General features: G+C 34.4%; 1 long non-coding RNA gene across 1 annotated transcript; it reads left to right on the top strand.

The window, feature by feature from the left end:
• The first annotated feature begins 3,826 nt into the window (after window positions 1-3,826).
• LOC122325251 lies at window positions 3,827-7,978 on the top strand. Its single transcript, XR_006247273.1, has 3 exons — window positions 3,827-3,961; window positions 4,812-5,009; window positions 6,053-7,978. It is a non-coding gene; the product is annotated as an uncharacterized LOC122325251 (long non-coding RNA).
• Window positions 7,979-9,055: the final 1,077 nt, after the last annotated feature.

Raw genomic sequence — 9,055 nt, 5'->3', positions numbered from 1 at the left:
ACACTGCAGGGTGCAATCCTTTCAGTGATTATCAATCAAATCATATTTTCAATAATAATATTCTTTGTAACTTCATACTTCATGCAGTGAAATTGCATTCAACATAAATGAAAAAGCCATCAGCAGCCAGGCAACTATTACAAGACAATGACAATATCATTAAAAAGTATATAAGCCAACGATGTAAAACAATGCATTCTGTTTCAGTTCTCAGTTCATTACATAAACCACTGCTTCAGTTTAGCTGTCTGTGCTCAAGTTTCTGCATGCAGGTGATTCTCCAGTGAACAGTCAGACTGCTCCCTTGTGGTAGATTGTAGTATTTCACATGCCTTTTGCTTCTATTTTTGAGACTCTAAATATTTTTATCAGGGCCTGTACTGACTCATCATTTGCTACAGAGCTCTAATGAATTGAAATGAAGATGTCCAAACGTGTTTATTTCTAATAAACATGCAGCTTTTGCAACTCATTCTGACGGCACCCATTCACTGCAGAGGATGCTTTGGTGAGTAAGTGATGCAATGCTACATTTCTACTCCAATGAAGAAACATAACCCATCTACTGTACTTGGATGGGTTGATGGTAAGTCAATTTTTTATGCAAATGTAATTTTTTTTTGTAAAATATTCCATTAAAGTGCTTAATTATAATATAAAACAAATAAAATGCATTGCCTGAAAAAAAATCATATGTAAGAAAAGGAAAAAAGCAGCTTTAGAAAGCTGTTTTTTATTTATGTTAAACAAGTTTAGCTATTCCACAGCCGATAAGTGCTTCAGACCCCAGTAAAATGTCCATGTTTCTGTAATCACACTGTAATTTATTTAATTTTTTTAAAATAGTAAATAAGCACTGTAAAATAAAACATCAATGTAACCTTTTGGTGGATTGTAGCACTTCAGATGCCTTTTTTCTGCTCTTCTTGAGCCTCTAAATATTTTTATTAGGGCTTGTACTGACTCATCATTTGCTACAGAGCTCTAATGAATCAAGATAAAGATGTTCCGTCATTAAAAATAAAAAGAGCAAACAGTTGAAACCGCTCACAAGTACAATTACATAAATTAATGGATTAAGTACAATAAGTAAGTATTGTAAAATAAAATGATAAATGTAACTATTTGAGGAAATGCACACAAAACACATTGAAATATATCATCAGATCAGTAAAAATTGCATGTTCACAGTTCTGACTCAAGATGTAGTTGTGCAGTTTAGTATGTCATTTTGGAGAGCCAAAAATATTACACCTTAAAGAACAGCATTCTCTGCTGGACAACACTTTTCTTGATGTCCCATTTAAAATGTTAACTAATGCTAATAACTCACTAATGAACTGTACACATTCTAGCTTTTTTAATGTTTAGGTCTGTTTATATCTAATGCATTTTGCTTTGCCATTTTCAAAGACTTAACAAACTTGCGTGCATCTGATATTTAACCAAGTGCATTTAAAGCAGCAAAACGTAAATACAAGATATATATATATATATATATATATATATATATATATATATATATATATATATATATATATATATATATATATATATAAGAAACTGAACAGAATCTTTTCTGAATTCAATTAAATGAATCGATTAAGTCATTTAACTCACTGAATGTGCCACATTCGGATGTACAACTTGTTTAACAGTGCATTATTTTAATTATGGTGAAGATTCAAATTACTCTTTATTCATTTATACCAATGCAACGAAATAAATGATGTCAATGGAAAATGGAAAGCCGATTAATTATTCCTCATGGTTTATTGGCATTATTCCCATTATTATTATTATTCAGGGCAGGCCAAAGTGTTTTGGCCTTTCAGTGGAGTAGCGGGTTTGACCAATGATGATTCACCTGCACGTCTCATTCTGGATTCACAACATGAAACCTGACAACAATACATCTCTCAAAGGCTCCTGAATGGACAACCTTAACACTTACATAAACAACCACAGACCAATTACTTAATGAACTGGGCGAACACATAATAAGCTTCCTTACAAATGAGCATACATGCAGAAGCAGTTTCACGAATGAGCATCTCAGCTTCAGAATAAGGGTTATTACATTATTTAAAAAAGGCAATTCAACAAGCATCCTATTTTAATACCCGGGAAAAATCTAAAGAGCGATAAATTACCATGTAAAATGTAATTTCATATTTGATTTCGCTGTAAAAATGAGATGTTATTTACAACCACTTGTAACTGGTAAAGACTGCACTAAAAACATACTCAGAGATTCAGTGAGTAAGAATGACTTGTTATTTCTCAGCTATCCTCTTCTTTCCCTTTTGTGCATTTACAAGTTGGAATGCGAACACATAAAAAGCTCATTCTCAATTCACATGCTACAAAGGATCATTTTATGCACCCAAGGCTGAGAGCGGGCCTTGAACCATGGGCCTGGTTCTGAATGCCTTAGAAAAGAAACCACTCAAGATGTTTTTGTAAAAAAAAAAAAAAAAAAAAAAAAAAACATAACGAAAAACAATCCTGCCCAACACGACTGACATTCATTCATATACCATCCCAATTAGCATGTTCTAGCAGGGATTTGAATTAGTAGGCTACAATATAAGTAAGTTAAATTATTGACTGAAATAGGAACTTGCAAAAAGGACTTGTGGAGAAGATCTGGTTTCTCCCAAGGTTTTTTTTTTTGTCCATTCTTTCACAGAAGTAGTTTTGGTTTCTTGCCGCTGTCTTACTTAATTTCTAGCAATTATCATAAGTTTGATTACAAAGATCCCATTGAAACTAAGCTGATTTAGACAATGACGTTATTAATTGAGTGTTCAATCTTGCCGTTATACATTACTGACACTCTTTTCTGTAATTTGATACTGTCTAATGCTTTAACACAATCTGTATTGTCAAAAGCGCTACATAAATAAAAGATGATTGACTGATTGACTGAAGATCACCCAATTGCCAAAAAGCCAAAGCATCACAACTGTAACTTTCCCCAGAAGCACGAAAGAGCAGTAAAGGAAAAACATACTAAATAACAGCAACATATTGGCTTAATAGCCAGGTTAAAGGAGATTTTTTTATATAGGCCTATAAAAGCGGTCATTTTGACCTACACCAATTAAAACACCCTATTCTGATCGTAATTTTGAGGGATTTTTTTGTTGTTGATGTAATTCTGATGGACAAAAGTGGGTTTAGTGGAGTACGGATGCAAGTCAATAAATTGCAACAGCGTAGGCTAATTGCCCTTGACTCCAAACCTCAGTAGTACGCAAACTCTTAAATGAGGTAGATTCAGAACAGAAAATGACCTCTGTTCTGATCTGCGTTGATATAAAAAAAATAAGGATACAGCATTATTAAAGTCAATAAGGATGTGTTCATTAAAGCCAAAAGGACAAGTAACATGGCCCAAATGAACAGCCATATAACCTTATTTTGGCTTCTGTGAATTTGGCAAGAGACAATGTTTTGCTGAATTGCTCTAATACATATCTGCAAACTTTTCTAAATGTTAGGCTAAATTATATGTTGTGCAGCAGCTAAGTTCCTAGAACATAATGTAAACGCTTTCACTATCTATTATACCACTACGAATCAGAATTAACATGTACAAAAAACGGAATAAATACACAAATACATACCTATAATAGATAAATTAATACATAAAGGGAAGTCACGTAAAAAGAAAAGATTGACCAATCAAAACCATGTATTTTAAGCGTTTTTTTTTTTTTTTTTTTTTACAAACTTGATTGGCTGTAAATTAAGCGCGCGAATTAAACAATGGCACGCGGTGTTACTGCCCGTATTTAATGAAGTTCCAAGGTGTGCTGAGCGGAAACACAAAATTTGTTTTTAAAGTCGGTTTTATTTTACCTGCATACGAGAACTTATTTTTAAAAGAAAAGGCATCAGACGGCTAAGGCGCCATAGGAACACCGATGCCGGTGAAGAAGTGGAACGCATCTCGGTATGAAATCAGGAGTCACGAAGTCTTATTTTTAAGTGAAATAACGTAGGGTTTATTATATAAACAACTTATCAATGCACTTAATTTTTTTTATTCACGTGCCTTTATAATCTTTCATCAAAAACGTAAAGCTCCCCCTCAAAATAACTCCTTTTCCGGTCACGAGCGATGGCGCCAGGGCGTGGCTATGTCCTTGTTCTCGTAGTCCTTAGGCTCCTCGATAAAAAAAAAAAATATTCACGTGATATTTCCGGTGGAGATTAATCCTCCACAGTTGAGCATTCAAATTATTATTATTATTATTTTTTTTTTTATTGAACAGTGCAAACATTACAACATGTATACAATTATACATAAACACAAAAATAATACTACCACTAATAAAAGAATATACATTAACATTTGCCAGGGTTAACAAACAACAACAACAACAACAACAAAAACACAAAACAATAAATGTACATCTTAAGACACAAAGGATGAATACAGAGATACTGTTTTCACATTAGAATTATGGACAGTTTCCACATATTTGTCCAAATCAACTTTAAACAAAGAAAACAGAGGTTTAGAGACAGTAAACTTTTGTTTATGGCTATGAAAGTTAGCTAACAGAAAACGTATATGTAATATTTTCCTATATTTCTTTTTGAGTAGTCATACAATCCAAAGGAAGCATCATACAAAAGTAAAAGTCACTCACAAAATAAGACTGAATGAATAGTCCATACTTTCTCCCAAGGTATATTCTCTACAGTATTATTCCAATATGGAATTACATAAAGAATTGTTGCTATCTCTTTCTGGAAGAGAGCTCTGATTTTATGTTTTTTTCTTTGTCGGCCTACAGGGAAGCACACTTTCCCGATCATTGTGTCAGTTAAAGACAGAGAGTTAGCACATGGCCATGGGAATGTGGTACCTTGCAAAAGAAACGATACACCAGAAGGAATGTCATTGAAAACAGTATACTCTCCAAAAGCTGCAAAGCTGCCTCCATTTCGCTAGCAACGCCCATCTTCCAACGATCCAACGAGGACAATATAAGGTATGACTTTTTCTTGATTAGAATTTAAATATAATCCTCTGACATTATGTTATTGTATTGTATGTGTGTAGATGATATGAGAACTGACATTATCAAGTATGTTACTGACTTTGCAACAAACAAAACCGCGTCTTCAAAGTCCAAAAGCATTCACTGCGCAATGAAGCCTATTAAAATGCGTTTTTTATATTTATTGCACAAACAATATACTTTTCTGAATATGTGCTTGAGCACAACGTGCTATTCATTTTATTGCAAAGCAACAAAGTGTTTTGTTTATTGAATTAATCAGTTTTTGAATGAATCGAGTGAGACAGTGATTCAAATGACCTTTTTTAGTTTCTAATCGAATCAGCCATTTTGAAAAAGTGATTCAATACATTATTTATTACAAGATGTACTTACTGCCACCTACTGGCGGTTTTCTATTTATTTCTATTTATCCATGACAGGCATAAACAGCCAGCACAAAAACACATTTATCAAAACCAAAATTCCTCCATTTCAGGCCCCAGAAGTAAGAAAACGTATAAATAATAGTTCATTTAATAAGGCTAAATTTCATTCAGCCGTTTTTTTGCTCCATTTACACTGAAATGCAACCCTGGGGTTTTCAAACTAAAACTGGGTATGTAAGAGTATGCTGGAGTAATGTAAACGATAGCAAAAGTTATGCATTTTAAAACGAAAATGCACCAGTGTAAAATTTATTTAATTTTTTTTGCAGACAGCTAGTTACCATTTGATTGGATAAAAAATGTGTCAGTCTTCTATATTTTCGGTCTAGTTTTCTTTGAAGAGAGTGTAAATGAGTTATTTTTCCTACTGGTAGTGAATGATTAGTAGTACACTATATAGATAATGATTTCATAGATGTGATATTCAAAACTTTCATCCGAGTTCCTAAAAGTGGTTATTTATGTTATGATTATGTTCATTGTCTTTAGCCAGTGGTGCATAATGTAGTGATGTTTTTCAAGTGCACAGTAGTACTGCCGCATTCATAGTTAAGCCTAAAACGTTGAATTCTGCTTCATTTTTAGGTGCCGACCTCGCAGTAAGGTATTGAACAGAAAGTAGGCGCAGTGCATTTCAATGCATCAGTGAAACCAGGATCTTTATCTCTGAGCTTAATTGAAAAGAGTGGGTTTGTAACGTGGCTCTAAAATGCTCTTCGTGCAGGCAGAGCGCTTTAATTGGGCTAAATTGATGAGAATTGAAAGCACTCAGTTAAAAGCAAGACACCACATTGGCAGGCGGCCTGTTGTGCCCAGTAACACAAAAGCACAAGGGCTCTTACCTGCACATTAGCATAGAGATGCCAAGGGTGAGGATCCGCCGTACACGATTTTAATAATAAACACATTTTCCCGTTAGCCTCCAGCACAAGAGGGAGTCAAACATTTTCAGAGGCCGTTTGTCATGCATCTATAGACTACTTCAGCTCATTTCAACCGTAACACAGAACTAAAACATCGTTTTAGTCATTATGGCTTCAGCATATTTTGGGAAATGGATAAAAATTGAGTGTATGTTGGTTGTGTAAGATTTTTTTTGCTGGAGACTCAAATGATCACCCAGAACTCGCTAATATAACATTGCTGGGTAGCTGTAACCTGTTAAAATGTTTATGGGCTGTTAAAAAGAAGTCTGCCTTGCTTTGTACGATTTTATTTCTAGAGTCTGAAGGCCTAAACTGAGAATTTTTTTCAAGGATCCAGGATCCAGGATACTGTGTCTACTCACGCTAATGAGATTCTGAGTTATGGTTGGGTCAAGCTCTGTCATTTGAAGTGTGAAGAGATGTGGGTCACACACTCAACGGCTGTCATTTCAGAGTAAATATTTTAAAGGAGTTTCTCCTCTTTACATTTATAACCATTATGTCGTTTTACACTATTGAAAGGAATAGATGGCTGTGATCTCGTCCAGCTGAGCTCTAGTGCTGTAATAATGCCTCTGGCCTTCAGTCATCCTGGTGTCTTGTGCCTCTACCTGCTGACCTTCAGCAACAGAGGTCACATCCAGAGCATTCTTACCTCTTCAACTAAAGCTAAAGAGTTGACCTTGTGTGCTTAGCGTTTCTTATTCATTGTTTACCATATTTGGTTTTCTTGGTAAAATACTTTCATACAAACGCCACATGCACCACATACACCACATAGTTCTTCAGTCTATCACACATTGGCGGCTGCCTAGATTTTGGTTTAGAATATTATAGGCTATTATTAAGACCATTTGAGCTTGATGAATGCGGGCGAAAATAATGCTGCTGTGGTTGTGTGCAAAAGCTAAATGTTTTTATTATCATTATAATCGGATAACATTACAATAAGTTGCATGTTTCAAATTGATGACATTTCTGCAAAAAAATGAAAATATGCAACACTGAAGGTCAAAAATTGAGACAATTTATTATTTATGAAACAAGCTTATTTGTTGGCTGATGACGGGCAGCTTTTTTGCTGGTTGCTGGTTTGAACTCAAGTGCCATCACATTGTTTTGCCTTAAATTAATGCAATCATAATATGTTTGAGAAGTATTCTTGAGGGGAAGATAAGTGCATATAAATACTATCAGAGGTGGGCGAATCTGTGCGTTTCATTTCATGGTCATAATTCTCTCTATGGATGATTGCAGATTTGATGGACAGCTGAAAAGAACATGCTCTTGCCTTTAAAAAAAATGGACACTGAAGCCACACTTATTAATGTCCAATGTCAAGTGTGTTTATCTGCATGTCTTATGCTGTATGTTCTGTTCTTTTCAGCAACTTGTTTTTGAGGTCTCAAGTTCCTTTGAAGGAATGAAAAAGGAAATGTGCTGAAATGTAGATGAGTTTCTTTGAAGAAATGTAACACTGCATCACTCGAAAAAATGAGTCCATCATCCATAATGTTTTTTTTTCTCAACCTCATTCCATAGCTATGCATTAGGTTCTTCTCTCTTTATTGTCCAAACAATTCAGGTCAGTGGGGTCCAATGTTACAGTGGAAACATCTTTCAAAACATATTCTACATGATGACAGAATTCTCATGTCTATATGCTGTGGCTGTATTTATTGGATCAGTATTAAAATAGTATTTTTAAAAGCTATTTATTTAACTGTTTTCTTAGTGAAATATAATTTGTGTTCAAAGCTGAATTTATCATTTCTCCAGTCTTCGGTGTCCTTTAGAAATCAATGTTGACAACCTTCGTGATGCTTCGTATTTCTGTGGATTTTAAAGTTAAAATAAACCTTAAAATGTCCTTTTTTTAATATGTCTTTGCTAATTTAAATGATTAAGTAGGAACATTGACTATATCATGTTCAGAATAACAAGATCAGTGCAGGGTAAAGCTAACAAAATGGCACAGTTCAAACCATGTTATATACTGTACACAGCTTTTTTCACAGCTCTAAATAGCTTATTATTTTACAAAACAAGGCAAAGTAACTCAATTACAGCAGCATCTCTATGAATAATAATGAATAATAGATCTGATTGTATAATAGATCTCCATCTTTTCTTTTGTATTGTGCATGTTCTTAATTCTCGGACTGGCATGAAATGTATTCAGCAAGCAAATGATCCATTTATGGGACACAGTAGCACAGGTAGACCTCATTACAGTGGTATGCATGCGAGATGGAGCCCGATCCATCAGGCTGGGGCTAATGGAGCTGTTCAGAAATCCTCTAAAGTGTTTAACGCTCTTGCCTGCGTGCTCTCTATCATATGGGTCAAGTTCTGTCTGTCTGTTCTCAATAAGGACCAACAGTGGGCTCTTTTATGTTCTCTGTTCAGTAAAGAAAAAAATATAGTGACCAAAATGGGTGCAGTAAAAAAAGGCACAGTACAAATGAAAACATTTTAAGCATGTTTGGATCATATTTATGCAAGGCAAACATTTTGTTGTCTGCATTTTTGTTGCAATAATGAATGGCATCTATAACACAATTTTACACCATGGAAATCTTTTTCTTTAAGTAGGAAAATTAGATTGGTTTTACTGCTCAGTACTTCCAAAACACTCCTAAAAATCCAACTTGAAACTTAT

This window comes from Puntigrus tetrazona, chromosome 20 (genome assembly GCF_018831695.1).
Source record: "Puntigrus tetrazona isolate hp1 chromosome 20, ASM1883169v1, whole genome shotgun sequence".
Lineage (NCBI taxonomy): Eukaryota > Metazoa > Chordata > Actinopteri > Cypriniformes > Cyprinidae > Puntigrus > Puntigrus tetrazona.
The sequence above is the reverse complement of the archived record's forward strand: the minus strand, read 5'-3'. Positions and strand labels throughout refer to the sequence as shown.